The sequence below is a fragment of the Sapajus apella genome, unplaced genomic scaffold, assembly GCF_009761245.1.
Source record: "Sapajus apella isolate SASKATOON/1434 unplaced genomic scaffold, GSC_monkey_1.0 scaffold38, whole genome shotgun sequence".
Classification (NCBI taxonomy): Eukaryota; Metazoa; Chordata; class Mammalia; order Primates; family Cebidae; genus Sapajus; species Sapajus apella.
Window position 1 is genome coordinate 2,969,474 of NW_022436978.1, and position 14,177 is coordinate 2,983,650.

At 44.1% G+C, this 14,177-nt stretch overlaps 1 pseudogene; it reads left to right on the plus strand.

Annotated features, from left to right (window-relative positions):
- The first annotated feature begins 6,240 nt into the window (after positions 1 to 6,240).
- Positions 6,241 to 6,392, plus strand: LOC116565078 (annotated as a pseudogene).
- Positions 6,393 to 14,177: the final 7,785 nt, after the last annotated feature.

Sequence of the window (14,177 nt, forward strand, 5' to 3'; positions counted from 1 at the left end):
CTGGTGGCATGAATGGTATTTCATTACAGCTTTAATTTTCATTTCCCTGGTGACTAAAAATGTGACACCTGTTTCATACGTTTAGTGACTACTTGTATAGCTTCTTTTGTTAAGTGTTCCAATGTGTTATTGACTGAGTATTAAAATAGTTTTATCCTTAAAAGGAAGTATATGGGAAGCTCCTCCGTGGAGTGGGATCTGGCTTCCATATCAAGGTGATTTCATTGTCGCTTGGTTGCTGCTGAATTCATAGACTCCCATGCCTGACTGTCTGGATCTCTCGCCTCTGGTAACGGAGTGCCTTCTCTTCCTGTGCCTCTGGCCCTTTGAGCTCCCTGCTGCTGGACCTCTCCCTCACTCTGACTTGAGAGGCCACTGTCTAGAATTTGGCTTCCATCCTGCCACAAGCTCCTGGTGGCCTTGCCTTTCAGAGCAGCTGTGCCAGCCACTTGATGACCACCTCACAGTACCAGCTCTGGCTGGTCCAGCCCTGACTCACCTCCTGACTCCCCTGCTAGAGCCAGGCTTTTGGAAGCCTAGGGAAACCAAGCGAAGTCTGTAGGCCCAAAGGCATCAATTTGTCCCCTTTTAATAGCAGCTGCTAAAGTGGCATGATGATCGGTAGTCTGGTTGTTGGGCTTGGGTTTTTTCCCTAAGTACGATGCTGGTACTTTTTCCCTAATGAAAAATAAAAATATAAACTGTTTGTCACAATTTTCAGGGGGAAGAAAAATGTCGGCAACCTGAGTAGACAGAATGCCATCTTCTCTTCTCACAAAAGCCTATTGTCGCCAGGTTCACCGCCCCTTCCCCTGGCACTCTCCCCAGGCATTATTTCTTAATTAAGATCACTATTATACTTGTAGAGGAGCCTTAATGATGGGAATAGAGCCCGCATCTCTCTGGCGGTGTCTCATTGAGACACGTCAATGGCACATTCTCCCGCTATTTGCTTCACAGGGAAATGAATAAAATCAGTTAATAATCAGGCCTTTTCCTGCCATGCATCCTGGCATGTCCAGGCTGGAAAGACAGTGGACACAACTATCAGAGTACCAAGGACCAAAGCCATGAGGGGTGGGGGTGGGGGACAGTGCCGTCTCTTTGCTTGGTGACCCATTTCCAGGATGCGCAAGGGTGCTGGGCAGTGGTGTGACCTGGGCTTAGGTTCAGCTGTGTCAGAAACTGACCATGATCAGGCCAACTCTTACCTTCCTCCACCGTGTCTTCACCTCTGTAAAATGGGGATAGTGATGCTTGTCTTGTCCATTCATGAATTCAACAAATAAGCATATTGCCAGGTGGTGGGGATAGCACTCAAACAGCACAGACACCCTGTCTGGTTTCATGGAGCAGGTACTCTGGGTGGGGAGTTAGACATTGGAATCAGGAAGTTAGTAGCACATGAGGAGTCTTATGATGGGGAATATGAGGAGCTATGGGATCCTAGAGGAAGGGCATTGTGTCAGTCCATTTTGCGTCACTATAAAGGAATACCTGAGGCTGGACAATTCATAAAGAAAAGAGGCTTAACTGGCTCCTGTTTCTGCAGGCTGCACAGGAAGCATGGCACTGGTATCTGCTTGGCTTCTGAGGAGGCCTCAGGGAGCTTCTGCTCATGGCAGAGGCGAAGCAGGAGCAGCACTTCATCACATGGTGAGAGAGGAGCCAAGACAGAGGGGGAGGTGCCAGGCTTCTTTTTCAACAAGTAGATCTTATGTGAACTGATTACTTTGGGAAGGGCACTGAACCGTTTGTAAGGAATCCATCCCCGTGACTCGAACACCTCCATGGCCTTTTGGTACTGCCAGGCCCCCCTTCCAACATCAAGATCACATTTCAACATGGGATTGGGAGGGAACAAACATCCAAACCATATCAGGCATTACAGCCAGGCATGGAGGGCCAGGGAAGACCTCCAGGGAAGGTGGCACCTAAGAATTGATTAGGCAAAGAGATGTGAGAGAAGCATTCTAGACTGGGAAAAACGTGCATGGAGGAAGGGCTTCAGTAAGAGAAAATGCAGAGTGTATTAAGGAAAAGCTAAGAGGCTTTCAGAAGACTGGGCCTGGGAGACATAGTGGGTAGAGGAAAAGGAGGACTGGAGGAAGCTAAGCAGAGGCCAGGTTTGGGGGCTGTTGTGAATATCTAGGGAGATAATGCATGTGGGAAATCCTTACAAACCATGGAATGCTATGCAAACATAAGGAGTTATGATGGCCAGCCTCCCAGAAGGGGCTCCAGTGAGCCTAACCTCCCAGGATTCAACCTTGTGTAGTCCCCTTCAATTCTGAGCCAGGGATAGTCACATACAATTGATAGAATTTGTAGTAGGAGCAGAAGGGTGTGATTTTTGAGGCTAGGTCATAGACGCTGCCTTGGTCTTATAGACCCCTCACTCTGGGGAAAGCTGAACTCCATGTGATGGGGTCACACCATGCAAGCAACCCTGCAGAGAGGCGTATGTGAAAAGGAACTGAGAACTGAGACTTCCCACCAATCCCCAGTACCAGTTGGCTCCTATGATCACAGCCTTCAGATGACCTCAGCCCCAGCTGACTGCTTGACCGCAAACTCACGAGAGACACTGAGCCATAACCATCTGACCAAGCCGTTCTCCCAATGCCTGATTCACAAAAGTCATGAGAGATTGTCTTAGGGGAAAGGTGCTTACCCCCAGAGCTGTGTGCTGTGGCAGGCCAGGCCACCCAGATATTCAAGTTACCCATCCTTGGCTCAGAAACAACAAGAAACTGACTAGCATCTCTCAGACCCACACTGAAGTTCCTCCCTGAGAGAAGATGAATTCTGCAGCTCCTGGTGTAGTCAACTGTGGCTGTTGGAGACGTACCTCACTCCCAACACAGACATGGCTGCCACCAGTGTAGACATGAAGAGTAGGGAGTTTTCAGAAAAGCAGAGTTCCTAGGCTGTGCCAATAGCCCTGAAGGGTCTATTACAGAAGCCAGGAACATGGGAAAACCTGGAACTTCTCTCCAAGTGTCCAGAGCCATGGAATAACACATAAAAAAAACCTCCTCTCTTAGTTAAAGCTCCTCTGACTTACAGTTAAGAAGACAATTTGCCCAGAACATTCTAGCCGTTAAGACAGGATGCCTCACTCATTTTTGCTTGTTGACTCCTAGTTTAATGTGTCCTAGTTTAGTAAGCTAGCTCTGGAATGAAAAACTTTTGCAATCCTGTTTTGAGGGCTTTCTGGGTTCCTGAGGATGTTTTAACATCATAGCATCAACTGTAGAAATGAACTTTGATTCTAAGTCTAATAGGACTGCCCCTCACCAAGTGCAGCAACCAACATCACCGCTGTAGGAGAACCCAATTCCCACGGCCCTTCTTGCTCGAGATTCCTGATGCAATGCATCCCCTGCTTCTGCAGAGTTTCTTATACTTCTTCTCGGAAAAAATCCCACCCCTTTCCTTCCTCTTCATTATCATCCCAAAGCATTTACCAAGTGCCTGCTGTATGTATACACTGGGTAAGAGAAAACAAACAAACAAACAAAAAAACTCACATTCTGCTTGCAGGAACTAAAAGAAAAAAAAGAAGAATTCTAAGATGAATAACAAAAAGAGCCATGGACAGTGTACAGAAGCAGAAGAGATAGGGCACCAAAAGGCCGGGGGGTACCAAAACAGAGACGGAAACATTCTAAGCCTTCTCATTACCTCAGAGGCAACACAGGATTCTATTTAAGTATCCTCCTAATAGCTGGTCCCCCATTCATACCCTCCCACAGCATGTGTTAATGCACATGGGTCCCTCCACTGCTGTGACAATTCATGGCCAATCTGCAGGTATAAGGAGAACTTTGCCCCTCCAACCTAGCTCTGTCAGCATCTCACAAGGTGACTAGGAAGAGACAGTTGCTTCACCAGGATTTCTAAGAGCAGACGTTGTAGGGGACAGCCATGGTGGTAAATGGCAGAACTGTATTTTCCAAAAATGGCTGCAGCAATATTTCCAGACCCACATGCTCTTCCAGAACCTTGCCACTCCCCCATCAAGTGTAGAGTCTCTTTCTTTCCTCTCATCTTAGACTTGGGATGGGCTTTCAGTTGGCCTTGATGAAGAGAAGGTGATGTAAGTGACCCTTTCTGAGGCTGAAGTAGAAAAGAACTCCACCTAACTTTCTCTCAGGGGATGCTTGGTCCCAGCCAAGATATTGTGAAGAAGCTCAGGCCACATGAGAGGCCACGTGCAGCTGTTCTGGCCAATAACTCCAGCTAAGGTCTCAGTCAGTGGCCAGCATCCGCCACCACACTCCTGAGTGAACAGGCTTTTAGGTGATGTCAGCTTTCAGGGTCAGGTCACCCGCAACCTTTGAGTCTTCAAGCTGAGCCTCTAAGACAGTGTGGAGCTGAGGTTGCTTGTGCCCACTGTGTCCTGTTCAAATTCCCAACCCAACAAATCCACGAGCCTAATAAGGAATGGTTGTTGTGTTCCATTATGTTTTGGGGTAATTTGTTACACAGCAGTAGGAGCAAGGTCCGTTATTGTACTGAAGTTCAAGTGGATTTAAACAGAGCAGTGGAGTGGCAATGTTTACAAAACTGTGCCATCCTTCCTCTCTTGTGCCCCGGCATTCACAGTGGTATCCCAAAGGGATATCATTCGTAAAGAAGCATGGCGCAGACAAGAACTTTAATCTTAGTTCATGTTTCTCTCAAAAATTTAAGGGAGTCCAATGTAGGCCATAGCAACTCATTAAAGTTTCCTGTTCTCTATTCCCAAGCACCCTAAGGCTCCTAAATCTGTTTCGCTCTTCTGCTCCAATATCACTCTCTCATCCATGTGTCCTTCCCCACCATCTTGGTTCCTTGAAGTTTTCTCTGCAAATGCATTTCTACATAACACACTCCTTTTAAGGTGCACAGTCCCAGTATACACAGCAGCTTTGGGTACTCCTGTTATGCCATGATGGCCTTACAATTGATAATCAGCCCACATATTTTTTTCTTTTAGTCTTTAAAACTAGAGAAGAAAAAAAAAGTGACCTAAGAAAAAACCAAAATCTAAATAGGCTTGCGTCCATAAAAGGGTTGAATTTATGAATTTTTAAAAAAACTACCACAAAGAAAACTCTAGGCTTACTGGTGAATTCTACCAGAGATTTAAAGAGGGCCAGAGTGGTGATTCATGCCTGTAATCCCAGCACTTTGGAAGGCTGAAGCAGGAGGATCGCTTGAGGCCAGGATTGTGAGACCAGCCTGGGCTGAACATAACAAGACCTCGTCTTTACAAGAACTGTTTTTGCTTGTTTGTTTGTTTAATTATCTGGGTGTAGTGGTGTGTGTCTGCAGTTCTCGCTACTTTAAAGGTTGAGGCTGGAGGACTGCTTGAGCCCAGGAGGCTGAGTCTGCAAAGAGCCACGAATATGCCACTGCATTGCAACCTGGGTGATAGAGTGAGACCCTGACTCAAAAAAAAAAAAGGTAGGGAAGCAACAATATGACTCTTACATGACTCTTTCAAAAAAATAGAGGAGGACGGATTGCACTTTATGAGGCTAGTGTATCCCCAACATCAAAACCTGACTGAGACATTAAAAAAAAAAAAAAAAAAGCAAACTGATAGCCCTCATGAACCTAGACACAAAATCATTTAAAAAAATTGGTGCATCTATGGGGTGCAGTGGCTCATGCCTGTAATTCCAGCACTTTGGGAGGCCAAGGCATGTGGATCACCTGAGGTCGGAAGTTTGAGACCAGCCTGGCAAACATGGTGAAACCCTGTCTCTACTAAAAATACAAAAAATTAGCCAGGCATGGTGGTAGGCACCTGTAATCCCAGCTACTTGGGAGTCTGAGGCAGGAGAATCACTTGAACCTGGAAGGTGGAGGTTGCAATGAGCCAAGATCATGTCACTGCACTCCAGCCTGGATGACAAGAATGAAACTCCATCTTAAAAAAAAAAAAAAAAAAAAGGTATATCACGGCTGGGTATGGTGGCTTATGCCAGTAATCCTAGCATTTTGGGAGGCCAACTAGCGTGTATCACCTGAGGTCAGGAGTTCGAGACCAGCCTGGCCAACATGGTGAAACTTCGTCTCCACTAAAGCTAAAAAAAAATTAGACAACCATGGTGGCGGGCATCTATATAGGAGGCTGAGGTAGGAGAATCACTTGAACTCAGGAGACAGAGGTGGCGGTGAGCTGAGATGACACCACTGCACTCCAGCCTGGCCAAAAAGAGCAAAACTCGGTCTCAAAAAAAAAAAAATTGTATACTTTCAGGGATCATTTCTATAGTTTGTTACTAGAGAAGCTTCTCTGAACGTGTAGAACACTGGAAACCACGAGGAGGAGGCACAACATTCTCTCCTGAGCACTTTTTAAAATGACTAAAACTAATAGGTGAATTTAGCAGAGTCACAGAATACCAAATCATATTCAAAAATCACTTTTATTCAGATATACTGTTACAATTAGAAAATATTTTTAATATATACAGTATTTATAAAAGCATCAAAAACATTAAATATTTAGGAATAAATTTAATGAAAGATATGCAAGGACCCCCACTGAAAAACTATAAAAAATTCAGAACAAATTAAAGACTAATGGACTAAAGAAGAAAAGTAATCACATGATCATTTCAATACAGGCAAAAAGTCATTTAACCAATGTCAATAATTTTTTATTATTAAAAATATTGTTTAGAAAACTGGAATATAGGCCAGGCGCAGTGGCTCACACCTGTAATCCTAGCACTTTGGGAGGCCAAGGTGGGTGGATTGCCTGAGCTCAGGAGTTCAAGACAAGCCCAGGCAGCATGGAAAAACCCTGTCTTTATTTAAAAAATAAATAAAATTTTAAAAAAAGAAGACTGGAATAAAAAGGAATCCCTTTAGATATAACTGCCAAAAACATATATTAAATGTTCATTTGTTTATGTCTGGATGAGAAAGCATCCCACAGTGTAGTGGCTTAAAGCTACAACAATTTACATTCTTTATGATTCTGTGGGTCATTAATTTGGAGTGTCACAAGCTGGGCAGTTTTTCTGTTTCACGTGGTGAAAACAGGTCACTTGCTCATTTGCACTTAGACAGTGGCTGGGCTGGGCAGGAGGCCCCAGAGGCTTTGCTTCTAATTCTGGCCCTTCAGGCTCCTGTACACGGCCCCTCCCTTCTCCATTAGGCCTCTCCGCCTCCAACAGTGTAGCCCAAGCTTCTTTACAGCATGGTGCAGCCTCCTCAAGGCTGGGCCTGGAACAGGTATAGCATCTCTTCCACCACATTCTATGGGTCAAAGCACGTCACCGGCCAGTGCAGAGTCAAATAGAGGGGAAAATAAGCCCCAGTTCTGGATGAGAGGAATGGCAGGCATGTACGGGAGGGCAGGAATTGACGGCCATCTTTGAAAGCTCTCTACCACAATTAATGGGTGAAGAGATGAATAAGTAAATAAGTCATCACCTTCCTTCCAATTCCCGCGCTGGCTGAAGAAATGAGGAGACAAAACCACACATTCCTGCTTCCTTTCAGCCTGTCTTTCCTTTAAGCAAAGCATAACTGGTAACAAACTTTTTGTGTTATTTTCTGATCATACATGCTCCGATATGGTATTAGTGTAATATAAAGTGGCTGACAATCTTCACCATCTTCCTTCAGTGTCCTTTTGGGTCCTCCTGCCTCCTAGCATCTTCTCCAATTCAAGTTCTTACTATCCTCTTTTCTCAAATTCAAGCCTAAGATTAGAACCTCTCATTTGTGGGTGAAAGAGGCTATTTCCACTCTACCTACCCTACAGACTCTAAAGAAATGAACCTCTAATAGTAAAAGGTCATAGAAGTGAGGGAATTGTTTTTGAGAACAGGGACCTTCCCACAGAGCCCTAAAGTTTAACCCCACTGGCACCTCTAGTCCTCCATTTGGCAGGCCAGTCCTGACCCAACCCAATTATTATATTGGAACAGAGTGGTTATGTGATTCTACGTTTTCAGTGTGAATTATATAAAATCTAAATAGAGATATGTATTTCCATGTTGGATTGCTGGTTCGTGGGCCTCTATAGGTATTCTCCACTTTGATTTGACTCCCCTGGCCCTCCTTTCACAGCTCTGCAGCTAAAATAGAAAAGAGATTTTATCCTATTCAATAAGCCAAAAGCCCCTTTCTGACTGTAAGCCAAGATCACACAGTCTAAACACTCTAACAAGACAGAGATCTGGGAGAATAGAAAGGCCCTTTCTTTTATAGTGAAAGAACACAGCCCACTCCAGGAAACCAGGGGCACAAAACCATTGTTAGAAACATAATACTGGGGTTTCCATCTCCATATAGGCCTTTCCTTGTTTAAAACACAGTGTATAAAAAGGAAAAAAACTACCAATATTTCCTGGAATTCAGAGCCCAGACAATGCTTCCCTTTGTCTTTATTCTGGGCATTCAGGGGACAGCATTAGCTGGATGCTTAGTACCGGATAAAAGGAGAGAGCACCGAGTGCCTCCAGATCGCTGCAGCACGTCAGCAGGTGCTCGAGAGTGGCAACGTGTTCCACCCTTTACAGATTTTACTGAAGAGAGCTTGTGTGTGCACTGTCAGGCCCAGGGCTTTACCAATGCCTTCATTCCTTCCTCTTTTAGAAAAGAGAAATAATATAGCATTTAAGAGCTGGAGAAGGTGTTTGGGATGATACTCCCTCTTTAACAAATGAGTAAATAGAGGCCCAGAGAATTAGAGTGACTCCCCTGAGGTCACACAGGTAACTGGAAACAGGGAAACAACTACAAGGCAGGTCTTCAGTCTGGTAGCGTAGGTTTTGTGCACCATCTAAATAAGAGGTGGCCACTTGCTAACACAGTATGGTGTCCTTGGGTACAGGGAATTTGATTAAAAATGAGCATGAACATTAAGGTTGAAGAACTATGCTGTCCAATGCAGTAGTAGCCACTGGCCAAATGTGGCTTCTGAGAACTCAAAATGTGACCAGTGTCACCAAGGAAGTGACTATTTAATTTTAATCTTAATTAGCTTAAATGTAAATATAAGAAACTACTACTTGATTCAGTTATTATGACATTTTAAGCCTGTTTGGAACAGAGTGGTTATGTGATTCTAAGTTTTCAATGGGAATTGTTTGAAATCTAAATAGAGATATGCATTTCCAGTGGAAAATTAGTGACTAAGTTGAGATGTACTATAAGTATAAAATGTATACTAGATTTCAAAGATTTAGTATGAAAAAATGTAAAATATCTCATTAATAACTTGAATCTTGATCACATGTTCACATAGTCTTATGGATACATTCAGTTAAATCAAATATATTAATTTCACCTGCTTCTTTGTACTTTTTAAATGTGGCTGCTGGCCAGGCGTGGTGGCTCATGCCTGAAATCCTAGCACTTCGGGAGGCTGAGGTGGGAGGATCACCTGAGGTTGGGAGTTCGAGACCAGCCTGACCAACATGGAGAAACCCCGTCTCTCCTAAAAATACAAAAAGTAGCTGGGCATGGTGGTGCGTGCCTGTAATCCTAGCTACTCAATAGGCTGAGGCACCAGAATTGCTTGAACTCAGGAGGTGGAGGTTGTAGTGAGCCGAGATCCTGCCATTGCACTCCAGCCTGGGCAACAAGAGTGAAACTCCGTCTCAAAAAATAAAATAAAATTTAAAAATTACACATATGGCTTGTAGTATATTTCTATGGGACAGTCTAGAGTCAGACTGTCCACATTTAAATCCCGGCTCCACTATTTTACCCGTTCTGTGACCTTGGGTAAATTATTGGGTAGCTTTGAAGAGAGATTATCTTCTCTGAAAAATGAAAGAGAGAAAAGTACGAGGATTTTTTTCTCCTTTCTTTTCTTGCTGTGGACCTCATGGTATGATGACATGATGCTTGAGACAATGGCAGCCACCTTTAGATGATGTAGAAACATGGCCAATATACAAAGCATGGCAAGGAATACATAAGGAAGGAAAGGGCCAGGGTCCTTGACACAGGGTGGAGCAGCTGAACTAGCCCTGAAAGTGCTAACCTCTGGACTTCTCATTAAGTGAAGAGACAAATTCCCTAATTATTCAAGCCACGGTTGTATAGATGAAAGCATCCTTATACAACATCTGAGAAACATCACCATGCAGTAAGATATCCTGGGATGAGGTAAATGCATGAAGATGCTACAGTGATGTACAAAGCGAAGATAGGCCAATTCTGCATGGGTTAGAACAATTGGAAACTGGAATATATGATGCTTAGGCTGAGAAAAGGCATGAGATAGGCATTCCAGCAAAGATGGCAGAGGGAGTGAGATCACAGAGATTTGAAGTCTGGGAGACAGCCAAGTCCTCGGCTTCTGTCCAAGTGTGGGACTCATGCTTGGCTTCAGTGGGGACACGAAAGCTCTGTCAGTGCTGTAGGCCAGGGATTATTATTGACATTGCTTTATTAACTGGCCAGAGGAAGAATGAGATGAAAACTTTCAGTTTAATGATGGTATATCCTGTGATTAATTTCAGGAACATAAAACTATCACTCTGGTACAGAGGAACGCAGAGAGCTGAACAAGGTGTGGAGAAGTGAGGGCTTCAGTCTGCTCTCTACCACTTACTGTCTGGGTGACGTAAGCAATTCACTTAACTCCTGAATCCCAGAATACTCTAAAGCACTTAGGATGCTTTTGGGTTACAAGTAACAGAAAACTCCAAGCAATCCAGAAAATTATTCCTTTACATACCCGGAGGTCCAGAGGTTGGGTGGCATTCAGTGTACTCTGTAGCTTAAATTGTCATCCAGGATCCAGGTTCTTTCCATTGTTCCACTCTGTTCTTCTCAACTGGTTTTATTACCAGGTTACCAGCAAGATCATAACAGTAGTTCCAGGAGTCACTTCCAGACACAGAAATTTCCAGGCTGACTCGTTCTTAGGTGCAGACAACTTTCTTGGAGACATCCAACAAACTTCCTTTCACTTCTTACTGGCCTAATTTGAGTCATATGTCTATGTCTAAACCAATCACTGGGAAGGGTTTTGACTTATCAAATCAGCATCTAGCCTTCAATCTGGAGATAAGGTCATCTTCCCAGTCACATGAGGCAGAAATAGACATGGAAGCAACATTGAGGTATGTGTAAAAGGAACAAAGAAAAAGCATGAATGTAAGTTCTACGATGCAGCTATTATATAGGAACGGTACTGCCCTGGATGCCACAGACAGGGCACTTCTGAATATCAGATGAGAGGATTAGTTATTCTTTTAAAATCCTGCAAAATATAAAATCTATGAGATGAACAATCACAGGCTCAAAGGAAATGGTTTTGGCACATCAGCCAGCAAATATCGGACATCAGCCCAAAGCCTGCCATTTGGTTGGGTTTAAATTCTCCTTTTACATCACAGTGCGGAGTGTCACTGAATAACCTTGACTTCCCTTCTTCAACCTTGATCTACCTTAAACGTTCTTCAACCTTGATCTACCTTACCCTGATTTCATCAAGATTCAAGAAAATGGAGTGCTTGGAGCCATGGTTATTTACATTTTCAGCTGTAGGGAAATTTTTCTTTTCTCTTTTACAAAATCCTGTATTCTGGCCCAAATCTGTTACATCTCATCATATGGACAGAATAGAATTATAATTTTCTTGGGAGCAATTCCTCTTCCTCAAATTTGCAAGCCTTGAGCAGGCCAGCATGGGGTCATCCAACATTTCCTCCTTCCTTACCCTGTGTTTTCAAGCAGACCTAGACCTCATTTGCAAGGTACTCACACCATTACGTCCTATTAGTCTTAGGAACTTGTTTTTATGATTATGACCCCTGGAGCTGTTTTCAGAAAAGAGAGGCCCATCTGGCTCAAAAAATATTGGGTGATGTCACTTGCTACTTCTCTGGCCAAGCTCAAATTGGCACATTTTAATTGAGGATTATAAAAGTCACAAAACTTATTCTGTGACAGCGTCTAATGATAGTGATGATAGTCATGATCATGAGGTTTTGTTGAGCACTTACTATGTGGCCGCTGCTGTGCTAAACAGCTTACATTCTTTTCCTTATTTATACTTCTGGAAAACCTATGGGTTTGGCATTATTGTCCCTAGTTTTATAGATTAAAAAATTGAAGGTTTAAGTGTTTGAGGAGTATTAAACAACTTTCCCAAGGCCACACGGTTTCCTTCCATTTTACCCTTCTTCTCTGACTCATCCCACCTCCATCATCACCATAACAATTTCAGGTCCAGTGGGGCCTGGGCTGTCATCAGAGGAGATTAGAGAAGTGACGTTTGCCCTGGGCCTGGGCATGACTCAGCATCTTGGTAGCAAGTGCATCATTTGGTTTCTCCTTCTCAACGGCACCAACAAGGGCTCTCTAATGCCAGAAATTTCTCTACTTGGTTATGTAATCCTGCAGATGAACTCTAAGTCTAGGAAGGCCAAAATAATTTAAGTCAAACCATCAGAACCTCGAAGGGTGGGAATCCCCCAGCCCCTCCAATCAGTATTCTTTAAGGCTCCCCAGGAGATGCCAATGTGTAGCCAAGGTTGTGAACCAGTGATCTAAAAGAAAATAATATGCAAGATGGTCCTGTCTAATGGAAACTCAGTGCCAGGGTTGGTGATTCCTCCTAGCTACTCCGCCTGCAATGTGGGCAAATTTCCGATAGCCCAAATGACTCCCTAGTTCTGAAAGATTTTTTTTTTTCTTTTTGAGACAGAGCCTTGCTCTGTCGCCAGGCTGGAGTGCAGTGGTGCAATCTTAGCTCACTGTAACCTCTGCCTTCTGGGTTCAAACAATTCCCCTGCTTCAGCCTCCCTGGGACTACAGGCATGCACCACCATGCCCAGATAATTTTTTTATATTTTTAGTAGAGACAGGGTTTCACCATGTTGGCCAGGATGGTCTCGATCTCTTGATCTCATGATCTACCCGCCTCAGCCTCCCAAAGTGCTAGGATTACAGGCGTGAGCCACTGCACCCAGCCCTGAAAGATGTTTTTGTTTTTTGTTTTGGCAGTCCCTGGCACCCAGTAACTCACTGGGTGTGACGGTACTGAGTGTCAATGAAAGACGTTTTAAGAGACGTCTTTCAAATCATATGCACAAAGATTGGGTCCAGGGAGAGTTAATCCAATTACAAAAGACTTTTCCAAAACATTCCATTAAATAATGGGTATCCCAGACAGTAAGCTTCTCATTTGCATTACAGGGGCTGTTTTCAATCACCTGTTCAAAATGTGTCTGTGTATGAGTCCGTTTTTTGTTGCAGTAAAGGAATACCTGAGGCTGGGTAATTTATAAAGAAAAGGCATTTATTTAGTTCATGTTTCTGCAGGCTGTACAAGTAGCAAGGTGCCAGCATCTGTTTCTGAGGCCTCAAGAAAGCAAGAGAGAGAGGTGGGAGGTCCCAGACTCCTTTTAACAATCAGATCTCACATAAAGTACTAGAATGAGAACTCATGTCCTCAGGGAGGGCACCAAGCTATTCATGAGAGGGGTCCACCCCCATGACCCGAACACCTTCTCTAGGCCCCACCTGTAAAACTGGGGATCACATTTCTGCATGAGATTTAGAGAAGATAAACATCCAACCTCTATCAGTCTGTATGATTCCTCTTATAGAATGCACAAAAGCAGGCAAAGCTGATCTCTGCTGTTACAAGTCAGGAGTGGGTTGCCCTGGTTGTGGGGAAGCAGCTGGAAGGAGGCAGGAGGAGACTTCCCGGGGGGGCTGGTCATGTTCTGTTTTCTTTATCTGGGTGCCAGTTGCATGGGTGTGTTAAGTTCTGAGAATGTTAGTTTTCATCAAAAGCTTAAAAATTGTGTCAGTAGGCCTGATGCAATGACTCATGCCTGTAATCCCAGCACTTTGGGAGGCTGAGGCGGATGGATCACCTGAGGTCAGGAGTTTGAGACCAGCCTGGCCAACATGGTGAAACCCCGTCTCTACTAAAAATACAAAAATTAGCCAGGCTTGGTGCCTCATGCCTGTAATCCCAGCTACTCAGGAGGCTGAGGTGGGAGAATCACTTGAACCCAGGAGGCAGAGGCTGCAGTGAGTCGAGATTGCACCACTGCACTCCAGCCGGGGCAACAGAGCAAAACTCCATCTCAAAAAAACAAAAAAACAATTTGTGTCTACCATGTAAGTCAAAGTTCCCTGTAATGTGTACTTCCAAAACATGGGAGATGCTTCCATCTCTCCCTCAGCTG